The following is a 12,899-nucleotide window of genomic DNA, read 5'->3' as shown; positions in this document are numbered from 1 at the left end:
TATTTTCCTCTGGCAATCCAATGATTTCCAACACAATTTGAAACAAATATCATTCCTTGAATGCATTAGAATGTAAAAAGAGAATGATGTTAAGGGCTGGGTCCACAAGTAAAGAATCTAATGCTCTTTTAAAAGAAAAAATGAGCCAATTAATCAAATGTGTCCTAAGAACACTACAAGAAATATTGAATTGAGGTTTATATTAATATCAAAGTACATTTTGTTTGGCAATCCAACACTTTCCAACATGACTTCTAGCTACTATCCACTTTTTATTTTTTTGGGAAGCTTGTGAAGATTTCCATCATATGCCTTCTTTTATTCATTTGAGTTTGATGGACTACTTGGACTAACTCTATTTGCAAATCTTTATTCCTTGCACAGGAGGACCCAATTATACCATGATAGAACCAATCAAATATTTCACAAAGAGTCACTTCCATGCTGCATACTTTTGAAATAAGCACCTCGAGTTCTATAATGAGAGTTCTCCATCCCTTGGGCACTCAAAACATTCAATGAACCATATTGGTGAAGGAAACATGGATTGTGTGCATAAAGAATGTGCTGCATAAATATGAAAGATACATGAGCTAAACACTAAAGGAACAAATTTAATTGCAATTGAATTTTTTAAAAGAGTAAAGACCAAACATACCATGTAGTGAGTAATGTGTGATTCAACCAATCCATCAACCATGGCTTTAATTAAATCTTTCACGATGACTTTATGTAGCTGCACATCCTCATCATCGATGGAAGGGTTTCTCGAGATCTTCACCATGTTGTCAAATTCTTTCCATACATGTACTGTTAGGGTTCTCACATGAGGATCAATTTCCAAATTCGTGGTGCAATCACATAACTCCTTCCAATAATTCCAATGCATATTTAATTGATTTTTTGTGATTGGACAAAAAAATTTGAGCCTTTGGGCCTCCCATGGACACTTTATTTGGAAGATTTACTATTTTTCTTGAAAGTTGTGTGTTTTTATAGATTTACATTCCATTTATGTAGACCCATGCTCAAGAGAAGAGATTCGACCCTTGCTATAGATGCTACCACTCTCTTTTCCAGTTTCATGTTCCCTGCATATACAATGTGCAAGTAAAGCATGCTATCAATGAGCCACATCTTGGTATGCAACACAAAAAAATGCACTTTGTAATGGGATGTTTAAAATTGGATCCCTTTTTTCATCAATTCTATTGGGTGCACCATCCTAATCACAGCTCATTAGTCCATTGTTCTAGTACATCCATCTATTCACATCATCCATCACCTCTTTCAGCATTCCCCGAGTCTTTTCCTCTTTCTTTGCTCCTTCACTGTACATTGTCTTGTAAACCTGCCTCAAAGTTGTTATGAGTACGTACAATAAAGGCACAAATATGTCGCATTTTGCACTCAATTCTATTCCAAACATACACTTTAACATTTTAAGGTCTCTTCCCATGTGCCATTCAACTTTGAATGATCCAAACTCCCATTTTTAACAACTCTTCTCTTGTCTAGGCATATATGACACTTGAAATTGGAGATATATCAAAGACCCATTTGAAGAATGAGTGCGTCTCTTTATGAAGTTGAAATGTGGCAAGCACACTAAAATCATCTCTAAATTCCTAATCTTTGGCATTTCCAAGAGCTTTGTCCATCAAGGTAATATTAAACCTCTGCAACTTATGGCCTTTTACAACCTCACACTCATCTAATTTGATATCAAACACTAGAAAATATTACAATAAAAGGATTGCAACTCAATATATATGTCACCTACCCCATGCTTTCATGTTCTAGAAGTCCACCATTTTAACTTGGACCTCGCGTACATCCAAAAAGACATTGTTATGCTTCGTGTACCCAAAGTCCTTTGCTTTGCCCCTTTGGTAGTTTTTCCTCCTTTCTTTTTGCTCTATTGACCTTTTGTCTTGTTTGAGCCTTCGAACATCATGCTTTCTAAAATGTGTATAAATCCACCCAACCAATATTGGACAGTAGAATTTATTCTTTTCCTTGCAATTTTGACATATACCAGTCTCAACAATAAATGATTCTTTACATTTTTACCTCAGAGTGCATTTACAAAGACATTTTATACAGCTAAGTACCCCTAATGAGACGAATTCTAGTAGCATCACATGCATGGACAACTTTTGATGGATCTACAAGATTCTCTAAATCACCTTCAAAACCACTTGTAATATTGCATGTCGCAATGCACACCAAAGGATAGAAATGAATTCTTTCTTCTTCACTACACTCTTTATGGCATAAAGTTTGTTAAATGAATCTCTTTCAATAACCTTCTTCATAATTTTTTGCAAAAAGCATGATAACATTAGAAAATAAATTATTACATCATTTGTAAGTAACGCTTCATAATTACAAAATAATCCAAACATAGATATTATGTAGCTTTCACCTTGCACTTCCTTGCTCTTCCACCATATGCCAAGCTCTCCATTGGTTGCATAGGCTTGATCCTATGCTTGTAACCTAGAGGGGTTCTATTTATTCTTTCTAACCTCCTAGTCAATGTAGTAAGCTATTGTTGGATGGACCAAGTCTTTTTCAACAATTTGTTCTTCTCATCTATTAATCTTGTGATTGTCTCTTCTAACCTTTCCTTTGCAACTTCAAAATTAGGAAGTTTTCTTTGTTCTTGGGTTAGTTGTTCTTGGAGATTATGCATGGCATGTTTAAGTCTTTTAGTCTCTCCTTCCATCCTCAACAAGTGAACCTTGGCAAATTGTGCATCAACGTTGAAATGGATGATGCATTTACAATAGACAACTAAGCCTTGAAGACCATCTCCTACGTATTGACAACTTGTCACATTTTTAAACGTAGAAGAAGCACCTATTAAAGGATCCACTAGATAGAATCCACCAACACTCCACAAGTCGACATGCCTTGCTCCTTGTTGTCGTAGTTGATCTAGTGTTTCTTTGTCGACAATGTTGTGGCCACAACATTGATGAGTTGTAGCATACTTGGTGCAACTTCGATGTGCAAGCTGCTTTTTTGTGGCTTATTGGTGCTGACATGAGAGGACTTTAGAAATAGGGTTTTGGACCAAAAGTCAAAGGAGCAAATATTTGGATTAGTAAAGGAATAGATCAATGGAAGCAAGTTTGGGATAACAACACAACAAAATGGTGAGAGCAAATTGGATTTAGGGTTTAAAAAGTGATTATGGTAAGAAGGAGTACGATTTAGGGTTGGAAGGTGATTACGGTGAGGAGGAGTAGGATTTAGCTGTTGGAAAGTGATTTGGGTGCATAGGCATGGTTTGGGGGAAGGTGTTGAAGAATTTTGGGCAATTTTTTGCACTTTTGAAAAAAGTTTTTTTTTTTTTTGGGGGGGGGGGGGCGGTGTACCAGGGAGATAATTTTTGGGAATGGGGACCACCCAAAGGTTATAAAGAGAGTCAACTTTTTCAGAGTGGGGGCACCTCTAATTGGGAGAGGGAGGTGCACTTTTGGGGACCACCAAGCGCCTAGGGAGATGTATATTTTTTGTCCTCATATGGGGAGGATGGGACTCTCTAAATGCCTTATTAGTTCTTAATCCATTTTGCTAACAATTGTTATTCGACACACTTTACATCTTGTAGATCCCACAATCTCCTTCCAGTTGAGGGATCATGAGAGCCCACTAAACAGATTGCCAAACAGTTCAAATTATGTAGCTTTGAGTTAGTGGATGTGATGACTTTTCCATACACTCAAGGTAAGTGAATATTCACCTATTCTACATAAAAAATTCAAATTTTTATTTGAGCTTTGAAGTTTAATCCATGTGTGCATCTTTTATTGCAGTCATCATTGGAGTTTGGCAATAATTGATCTTCATCATACAGCATGCTTCTATCTAAACTCTCTCAATAGGACTAATAGAGAAATTCACATATATGTGATCTTTGATACCTCAACTTTGAAGTTCTATAAGGCTTTCTTTTTTCTTCTAAGCTCTTGTTGGCACTCAGAACATGCCATGTGTCAATCTCGAGTGTGGGGTCTCAACCTCTCCCTATAGCCAAAGTTGTAGCCTCTCTCTCCTCTAAAAACACCTGGGGAGGGATATGAGAGAGAGAGGTTCAAGGGCCACATAAGCCCATATTTGCATATAGTATTAGTTATCCCACAATTGTACACATGCCATCTAGCCATGAGCCTCACCACATTAACCAATACTCCATGCACAATGAGGGTACTAGGAAGGCTGCCACCTCCAACACCCCCCTGTGGTGGACAAATACCAAGGTGAAAAAATAATGTGACACTAGCCAAATCTGACAACAGACAAACACAAGACTAGCCAATCACAAAGACCAGATGCTACCAAATGCCACGAGGAGCTTAGATGCCAAAGTCCATGGGGGATCCCCCACATGAGAGAAATCAAGAAGGTTGCCACTGCACATATGTCAAATTGTAAAGTCACTGACATAGATCGCAACAATCTGCTACCATAGAGTTTGTAGTTGCCACGTGTTTCCCACATGAGGGCCCACATCCAACATCCTTCACAGTCTGCACTGCACAAATGTCAAACTATAAAGTCATCGACATAGATCATGGCAATCTACCACCATAGAGTTTGTAGTTGCCATGTGTTGCCCACGTGAGGGACCAACCAACATCCTTCATAGTCCGTAGTCTAATTGAATGCTTTGATGCCACATGTTGGCATGTACAACTTGCCACATGTTAGCCTCAAGGCCGAGGTCCCACATTCCCGAACCATATCCAATTTGTAGCACCTCTCTCCTCCTAAAAACTCCTAGGAGGGATATGAGAGGGAAGGGTTCAAGGGTCACACAAGCCCATATTTGCATATGGGATTAGTTATTCCATAAATGTATATGTGTCAACCAGCTGTGAGTGTCACAAAATTAATCAATACTCCACGTACAATGAGGGGTGAAGGTCACCACCTCCAACATTGCTTATAAGAAATATCTGAAATACAGATCAACACGAAATTATTTTTTGCTTTGGATCATTACCCCCCAAATATTGATTTGTATGATGCTATTGAGACCACTCAATTACCCATAAGACCTTACCTTTTTCTTTGTCTTTTGAACATTATTATTTAGACCTTACCTAAAAAGAAAGTCAAAGATTTGTTACAATGTTTACAAGTACCACAGAAGTAGCAGGATGGACATTCTTATGGGTGGAGAACATTGATTCATACAAATTACATACTAGATAGGTTTTTTCAACATTATTATTTAGACCTTACCTAAAAAGAAAGTCAAAGATTTGTTACAATGTTTACAGGTACCACAAAAGCAACAAGATGGACATTCTTATGGGTGGAGAACATTGATTCATACAAATTACATACTGGATAGGTTTTTTGAACACAATCCACCAGATGTTGTAAGAACCATAAGCTTTCCGTTGTGAATCATTCATGTACAAAAGTTTCATATAGGATTTTTTTTTTTTTAATGCTCCCTTTAAGATATGTTACAATGTGCACAGGGACCACAATAGCAAGATGCACATTCTTGTGGGTGGAGAATATTGATTCATGCCAAATACATACTGGACAATTTTTTCAAACACAATACACCAGACGTTGCAAGAAACATAAGCTTTTCATTGTGAATAACTCATGTACAAAAGTCTCATATAGGATCAAAAACTTTGAGTTTCCCTTAACTGTTTGTTATTATAGTTAAATGAGGACAATTACAATTCGGAGTATGTACCTAACTTTAGAGATAAACTAGTAGGTCAAAGCTTCTTCCCTAATAGTTCAGAGTCCAAAAGCAAAATGTTCAAGAAGAGATGATGATGATGATGACGAGGTGCTGGAGCAAAAGGTAGAGGAGGTCATATTGCAAAAGGAGCCGATGCACAAGAGGAGAAGATAGAGGTGGAGATATAAGAGGATCATCCACTTGCATCGCATGCTTAGATTCCTCCAGAGGAGTGGCTAGGTGTAGCAGATGTTGAGAGTTTACCTTAGACCCCTCCACATTAGCAAAAATTGCATTCAACGCAGCATTTAGAAAGCAACATCGTGCGAATGAGGACCAGCCTCCTCTATGAGTTGCATAGTAGTAGATATCTAGATATACATGTCCAAAATTATGAGATCAGTGGCTATTGATTATGAAATCATTGAGAATTACTATATATGTACAAAATCATGAGAAGTTTTATACGTTATATTATTGAGAAGTAATATAAAAAGTCCCTCCAAGATGATTTTGCATTGAATTGTGCGCTCTCTCCCATGCAATAGTAGCTGTTGCAATGTTTTGTTAGTCATGTGTATAACAAATGAAGACAATGCATCATGTAATATCATAAATGAAGATAAGGAACTATAGTTTAAACAATCTAGATACCCTTTGGCTATTGATAATGAATGATAATTCTTTTAAAAATGCTACACTTTATCTCCATGAATGTCATTGCACAATTGGGCTAGCATATAGAACTGCCGTCTTATTGATATAACACTCATTAGTATTCTGTCTTCATAGACCTTGATCTCCAATGGTTCATTTTCAGGACCAAAGAAGGTAAGATCTTGGGCCATTGGAGTTAATTTATTCCAAATGAACATACTATGTTTATAGTATGTTTATAGTAGAAAGAAAATATAAAATTATGGCTTGCAAGACTATACTTAATGGTAGCTATACTTGGCACCACCTCATAGTAGAACTTGTTAGACATTGATTTATCCCAACCATTATCAAAGAAGTCAAGGTTCTCTTCTCTGTAGGTGAGCATTGTTTTGCACGCCTTTCAACTAGATACTTGTTAAATAGGTCACATGAGTAGTGATTGGCATGCATACATTGATTTTTACAATTCTAGTAGAAACGTATGGCCATAATATTCATTGAAATTCTACAAATGCTTGGCCTTGTATGTCTCTGTCACACCACCAAGAGGCATTGGCCAGTCTCTCGTATTCTATGGTGGAAGATCTTGTTTCTTCACCACACCATGAGTGGTTCCTTTGTCCAACAATGTTATAAAAAAGTTTGCAAGAGAAGATACTTGTTTGAGCTGATTCAATTTGTAGATCTACTTTGATATTATTATTTTCCGATTGCTCCATGTAACACCTCCAAGAATCCCAAAATGCACTCCACCAACTGCCATTTTTCATATGATGATGGATATAGATCGAAAAACCAAAAAAACATTTCAATTTACATAGAAAATAGCAACGTTTTAAACTACCATTCTAAGATTTTTGAAAGGTTTAAAAACTCACAAATGGGCCTGTGCTATGAAGATTATCTGGATAATCATGTAGCATAAATTCATTGTGCACATATACATGCTCGACTAGAATTTCCTTAATACATTTCTTACCATCTATTATTCTGAAATCTTTGACCCTGACTTTTCCAAAGGCCAAAAATATATTATTTGCCTATGGTTTTTTTCTCCTCGATTGCTACATCAGCACCCAACTACCTTTTGATCTCCTTTTGATATCCTTTTGATACAACCATCTACATTAATCCTATTAGCAAGATCTATAGATGATATGCATGTTGTAGGTTGCTGAGAAACAACTGTCACCTCTATGTCAAGGTCTTTTGCATTGTGAGTTACACACCATTTTGCATTGGGATTCCCTAGATTTCCTATCGCCATGGATGATTTGTGAAAGAGAACCAGCCTTACAAATTAGTAAGTGCAAGTACGAGAGCTAGGAGGAAAAGTAGGAGAATCCTTGACTCATGAAATGGGGCGAGAAAGGTAGTTTAGGTGAGAAAGATGCCCTAGATTGCCTATGGCCATGGATGATTGATGAAAGAGAACTAATTACGCGAAATTATTATACTTTTTATTAAATTTCCCAACTAAACATTGGCTCTCTTGTGATTGGGGGAGAGCAATTTTTTATTTTGGCTAAAAGGCCCCAAATCATCTCTATGCCAGCCCTCCCAAAACATTGCTTTAGTTGGGAAAGGTTCGAATAGCCTAAAATATTGAGGTTTGGTTCTTGTGGAAATTACAAGAAAAGAATTATTGCATGCAATTGAGGGTGCATAACCCATTAGCCCACTTGCTCCTATCCCTTTTCACATTGGGCCTTGAAAAACACTCCAACCATTGGCCTATAAAGGGAAGGGATACTCTTTGATGTGACAAGAAGTGGCCTGTCCTATACATACTCTCCTCCTTTTGCTTCATCCTTGTATATTCCCTTTGTGCCCTTAGTTAATACTATGAGTCTTTATATGCCTCCATTCATTTATTCCAAGCTCCTTTGCTTCTCCTCTTCTTCCTCTTCCCCCTCATGTGACCTTGTTGCAAAGTAATTATCCTTGCCTCCTTCCTAGAGTGAATCAACTTATCCTCTTCAATCCAATATTATGCTGATTTTGTACCCTGTTGGTCATAACATTCCCATTGCGGGTAGATGGAATGCTATGGGGTGCAAAAGATGTCTTTGGAATGCTATTGTGAGTGGATGGGAAATCAATCCACTTACAGAAGCATAGCAACTGTGTGAGCTAGTTTGGGTCAAATTCTATTGACCTTACATTAGAGAAAGAAGGAATATTTAGGTTAAAATCTGGGGTGACAAAGTAGAAAGAGATAGGGGTTCGATGGGAGGTACTAGAAGCAAGTTTTAATTTGGTAAATGACATTGTATGTTCATGTCACTATATCTCCTCCTATATGCATGAGCTTTTAAAATGAATTGTCTTCTTTCCAACTAGGTGGCTTGGGGAATAATGCTATCGAATACTACATTGGAAACTTACCAATCCTCTTGAGACATTTCTTCTACATATGCAATGTTTAGTATGTCAAAGGAGGTATTCCATGACATTCACATTTGTGCATATCATATCAAATTGAAGAGGGCATAGATGCCCAAGGGTTTGCATTAAGTTGTTATTTTGCAAGTCTTTTTTGGTAATGTGCACCTCAATGGACCCTTCGAATTTCATCTAACCAAGGATTTCATCCACAATTTCTAGGGAATTCAATGAGGTTATTGGGTTTTCTAAGTTTGATGTACTTGTATGAGTCATCGAATCTAGAAAATCCTAATAATACATGGCACCAAGACCTAAATTTGAAGACTATTGGATGAAGAGGTAGATTATGGATGTGAGGAGAGTTCTCTGATGATACTTTTTTTTAAATGGAAAATAGGGTTGGGGTGAGTGTAGTTTGTGTATTTGAAAGAAGTATCATTCTTTTACAAACAACCAAAACAAGTTAAGGGTAACAAAAATAATTGTATCGTCTCTAGAATGCTCTATAAGCCAAATCATTCTTTTACAAACAACAATAAAAAACAAGTAAAGGGTAGCAAAAATAATTGTATCGTCTCTAGGAAAATCCATTACCCAGCAACGCTTTGTCTGCTTTGTCTTTCTCTTTTGGCATAACCAAAACATTTTGAACAATTTTGGTTCGTAGCGGTCTGCCTTCCTAGATTCCACGTTATTTGATCTATTTGGTTATCCTCGTATGCATTTATAGCAATGCAAAGCAAGCTGGCTACGCTTCTTCTTATCTTACTATATATTAAGGAGGGTCAGAGGCACAATAAGTTGCCACGTGTCCATCAAAGGAGAGCCTCCAAGAGCCATGTGTCACACGGTTGAGAGTGAGGAGGAGGTCTAGAGGAGCAGGGTGGAAGGAGAGCAGCATAAAGAGGTCAGAGGTGCCCAGGATTGCGCAAAAAGAGGTGACATCACTGCCATGTGGTGTGCCATTTTGAATTTGTCTTTGCCCACCAAGACACTCTCTCTCTAGCTGTCTCTTTCTCTCGCATTCATGCTCTCACGCATGCAAGCTCACAGCCCTCCAAGACTCTCTCTCTCTCTCTCATGCAAATCTCCCTGGTCTCCTTCATACTCTACTCGGGCAATTAGCCTCGCTCCCATTGTCTCTCCCTCCCTTGGAGATAGTGTTAATCCTCCTTAGAGACTCCTTTGAGCTTTACTTTTTTCAGCGCGAGACTTTGAGCTCAGGCTAGGCGAGTTGGAATTCATGGATGGGAGGCTAAATGGAAAGACAAAAGAGGAACCTTGCTCGGGTGCATATCTTTTCATGGACTTTTCTCAATTTGAAGGATTCATGCTTGGAGTTCCACTGGGAGTCCTTGCATCAATTGAAGCGAGATTTGAAGCGAGATTTGGCCTATTGAGATCCTAGAGTGTGCCTTCCATCTCCATTCTGATTGGCACCATTAGTGGTAAAAACAAGAAGATGCTATCAAAAGAGCTCTTGGAGAAGGTGCTACAAGCCCTGTATTTGCCCGTCAATGAGATCTTGGAGCTACCTTCAATTCCTCTCCAATCTTTCTTCGTGAAACAGAAGGCCTGGCATTTATCTGCCAACGAGTCCTTGGAGCTAATAGTGGCTACTGAATTTGTAATATCACATGCCATTAAGCTGCCACGGAGCCGTCATGCTGATGATGATGAGCGAGAAATCACATGGAAGCCAAGCTCGCGCATGCCTGCTTCACAAAAGTCCAATTTATGAGGACTGCTCATGAGGAACTTTACAGGCAAGTTTGTTAGCCATCCTTGGATAAAGCGCGATGGATGGAGGCCTTCTTGGTGTCCCACATAATAGTTGATTGTCTGAGCCTCCTTTTGTTCATCGATAGTTTTTCAACTTGCCTCCTTTTGTTTGGGAAACTTCTGGATGAGTAGAACGTCTACCTTCAACACTTTCTCAAATCAAGGTATCTCCATTCTCCTTTGTGCAAGGATTTCCTTACGATCCTATAGGTAGTAGCCATCTTAAGGGATAGCCTCTCCTTTGCTCCCATCTATGGTAGTAGCAGCCTTTGCACACCTTTATGCATAGGAGTGGGAATCAAGTAGATGGTTGTAGTCCTATAAGCTGTAGCTTTGGTGTGACTCTTACAGAGATGCATATGTCGGTTTCAATCCATGATGCTCCATACACTGACGTATCTAGCCAATCTACGAATGATTTCATGAATTCTAGGCCAGCAATCAACAGTATTGACTTAGAAAATTAGACTATTGAAAATGATGTTGAGGTTATTCACATTTTGGGTGGAAAGGAGTGTGGAGAAGCTAAGGCCACGGTTCAATGGAATTGGATCTTAACGTTAGCATAAGCCTGAGCAGTACACAAGCTATAGCATCCAATTAGTTTTCAAATGGCCTATGAACAGAGGAGATAAGGGACATGGTCGGCAACAACGCCAAGATAATAAGGCAATTTGGGGGAGGGGGGACGATTGCCTCAGAATGATAATATACCAAATTTAAAGAGATACTGAGAGACACTAGAGGGATCTGAATAGTGCAAGAAGAGCATTGACCATGATAGCAAAGGCACGAGGAGTGGTAGATAGGCAACAGGCCGAAAGGATAGAGGAGCATGCAGCAGATTCCTTGGAGAAGGCTTATTTTGGAGCTACAACAGAAGTAGCGGGGGCAGCCAATACCAAAATCATTTTCCCTGGATCTTTGTGCTAAGAAATATTTCAAGGTATGCCAAGGTATGCAGTAAGGGATCTCAATATTTGTACAAGACTACATTGAGACATCTCAACATGTAAAGTAAATTCAAACAAGTATCTCTGCATTTACAATGATATAAATATTGCTATAAGAAGCTTGAGCTCACTTGCCAAAGCTTGAAATTTTCGACAAAGTTTCTCTTTGGGAGATTGATGATCAGAAGGTCTAGAGAGGCAGATATCATGATCTTGATGATTAAACGAGCATTGCTCCTAGCTCTCAATTGCAACAATACCAATCTCTTAGGTTTGTCAATATCTTTGACAACCATTTTCAAGAAGGTTGCTGGTAGCCCCGACATTGTTCCATCATCTTTGCTAATTCTTGGGACTCATGAGTTGGAAAAGAGAATGTGCGGGGGAAAGTACTTGCGAATCACTCCAAGATAGATGCACATATTTTGAAAATCTATAAGTAGTGTGAAGATTCAATGATTGGATGACCGCACGATAGGGAAAGAAGGCAGGATAGAGGAAAAGGAAAAGGTAAAGATAGAGATGGAGAAGGTGATGTTGAGGAGGTCATCTCCACAGCTTCAGGTGCTCTCCCCTTCAAATACAAAACCTTCTCCATTGCCATAGTGAAAGGTAATTGCTCACAATAGTAGAGTAGGAGGTCTTTGCCGATATCAAGCTTGCTTCTATCCTTGACCTTTCCTCCCTACTAGAACCAGCTCCTTCATCAATCCATCAAGCTCTCAACCTCATGGTTTGTAAGAATCCATCTCATACCCTCACCTTCTTGCTGACCCATGAGTTTAACTAGGTCTCAAGACTAGCTACAATAATGAAAATATGAGTGTGGCCTTCTTAAGAGAAAAATAAGTCCACTTTTCCTTTAAATTCTATGCTTCTTACATTGGGCAATTTCATCTCCCCTTTTCTCTCCCCGCATAGTAAGTTTAGCAAAACAACAAGGATACACATTTGAATCCTCACATGTACATAACTTTGTTGTTGTCACTCTATTCATAGTGGCATAGGTGTAGAGGTTTTGTCTTCATTCGTCATTCATGAGAGAGGAAACTGCTTACTTGGTAACTTGGTAGTGAAAATAAACAAGGGGAAGATTTGAAGCAGAATAAAGCAGGCGATGAATTTGAAGCAAATGATGGGAAACAACAATGCATTCTATAATCTTATAGTGGAAACCCTCTCCATTGTGATCTCCAAACATTTTTGGCTTTTTTCTATTACTCAACAAGTTTCTCCTTGCAATAACATACATTAAAATGACACTTTTGTGATGCGAGTGCATACATTCCTAATTTTGATTTGTATTAAGACTGTTCATCTCATATTGAATGTAGTTTCTATTTGGCCTAGCCTAGAGTGGAGTTAAGGATTCTCATGGGCTTTCAATAATG

Source organism: Dipteris shenzhenensis, chromosome 17, assembly GCF_047967505.1.
Source record: "Dipteris shenzhenensis isolate YYH24624 ecotype China chromosome 17, Dip_SZ_1.0, whole genome shotgun sequence".
Taxonomy (NCBI): domain Eukaryota; kingdom Viridiplantae; phylum Streptophyta; class Polypodiopsida; order Gleicheniales; family Dipteridaceae; genus Dipteris; species Dipteris shenzhenensis.
The sequence above is the reverse complement of the archived record's forward strand: the minus strand, read 5'-3'. Positions refer to the sequence as shown.